The sequence below is a fragment of the Cebus imitator genome, unplaced genomic scaffold (assembly GCF_001604975.1).
Source record: "Cebus imitator isolate Cc_AM_T3 unplaced genomic scaffold, Cebus_imitator-1.0 Scaffold217, whole genome shotgun sequence".
In the NCBI taxonomy this organism is placed as follows: domain Eukaryota; kingdom Metazoa; phylum Chordata; class Mammalia; order Primates; family Cebidae; genus Cebus; species Cebus imitator.
In genome coordinates this window covers 3,629,244-3,631,365 of record NW_016107532.1, presented here as the reverse complement: position 1 = coordinate 3,631,365, position 2,122 = coordinate 3,629,244, and positions in this window count along the sequence as shown.

Here is a 2,122-nt window from a genome sequence, read left to right as displayed (position 1 = left end):
CAGCCTCCTAAGTAGCTGGGATTACAGGCACGCGCCACCATGCCCAGCTAATTTTTTTGTATTTTTAGTAGAGACAGTGTTTCACCATGTTGACCAGGATGGTCTCGATCTCTTGACCTCGTGATCCACCCGCCTCGGCCTCCCAAAGTGCTGGGATTACAGGCTTGAGCCACCACGCCCGGCCCCTATTTGTATATCTTGAGCAGAGGGCACATGGGGCCAGAATAAATGTTACCAATGGGTTGAATTAAAGCCTCGTGTGGGAGGAGGGAGAGCATCAGGAAGAATAGCTCGAGGGTGCTGGACTTAATACCCAGGGTGATGAGATGATCTTCGGCAAATCACCACGGCAGGTTACAAGCCTGCACATCCTGCATACATACCCTTGAACTTAAAAGCTGGAAACTCAAACACACACACACACCACAAACTCCCCTGATAGCGGCCGGGCGCTGTGGCTTACACCTGTAATTCCAGCACTTTGGGAGGCTGAGGCAGGCAAATCGCCTTGGGCTCATGACTTCAAGACCAGCATGGGCAACAGAGCAAAACCCCATCTCTACTAAAAATACAAAAGAAATTTAGCCAAGTGTGGTGGCACGTGCCTATAGTCCTAGCTACTCGGGAAGCTGAGGTGGGAGAGTGGCCTGGGAGGCAGAGATTGCTATGAGCCGAGACCGCACCATTGCACTTCAGCTTGGGCAACAAAGCCAAACCCTGTCTCTTAAAAAAAAAAACCTTATGAGAGGCAATGAATATGCTAATTACCCTGATTTGATTGTTACACAATGTGTGTGTATATTGAAACATCACACTGTACCCCATAAATATGTATAATTATTATGTGTCAATTAAAAACAAAATAAAACTTATTTTTAAAAAACCTCATGGGCCAGGTGCTGTGGCTCATGCCTGTAATCCCAGCACTTTGGGAGGCTAAGCAGGCAGAATGCTTGAGCCCAGGAGTTTGATCCCAGCTTGGGCAACATGGAGAAACTCCATCTCTACTAAAAATACAAAAATTAGCTGGGCCTGGTGGCGCACACCTGTAGTCACAGCTACTTGGGAGGCTGAAGTGGGAGGCTTACTTAAGCCTGGGAGGCAGAGGTTGCAGTGAGTCATGATTGTGCCAGTGCACTCTAGCCTGGGTGACAGAGCAAGATCCTGTCTCAAAACAAAAGCAAAAACAAAATCACATGAATATTGAGTGCCCATATATATTTGGTGTCTCCTGAATATTAGTGACTTTGGTATATTTAGTGTTTTATGCATGTTTAGGATATTAGGAGTATTTAGCACCTTTTGTGCATTTAGTATACTATGGCTGTTCAGTACCCAGGTGCCTCGCGAATGTTAGGCATCTCTTCGTCCTATCTCTGTTTAACATACAGATGCTCTGCTTGCTATTTAACACACCCTATGACTTCTGCCTATGTGTAACAAACATTTTGTTGAAACATCTTAAAATGTTTCAACCATGTTTTCAAACTACTACACATTTATTTACCTTTTCTAACAGGATTGAATTTTCTCAAGGGAAATTTACATTATGGTCTTCTCTTTGCCATGTAAACTAAACTCCCGATCTACTCCCTCCTGCCTCAAATCGCTTCCTCCTTCAATCTTTTCAATCTCAGAAGTTGCATTTCCTGATCTCAGAGTCAACCTTATCTTCAAACACTCTGAACTCCCCTCACGCCCAGTTCAGCCATATCTCACACTTCTATTCCTAAAATAGTCTTTCATGTACTTCTCCCTGTCTCCACTGCCACCCCAGTCCAAGCCACCACAAATCTTCTGAGATAACTGCAAACTGCAATTTGCTTCTGTCTCTGCTCATGGCCACTTCAATCCTATTCCACACAGCAGCCCAGAATGTTCTTTGTCCAACATCAGTTGGATCCCCTGCTTGTAACTGTTCGGTAGTTTCCCACTGTACTTAGGATCAAATCTAGAGTTCTTCATTTTGGTGTATGAGAGTCTGCATGGCATGGTCTGTACTACCTCCCTAGCCTCATCTCAGCACCCTTCTTTCCCTCATAATACTCCTTCACATGATCTTTAGTTTCTTCCTTATGGCTTTCACAAACCCAGTTTTGTTTTGCTTTTTTTTTTTTTTGGA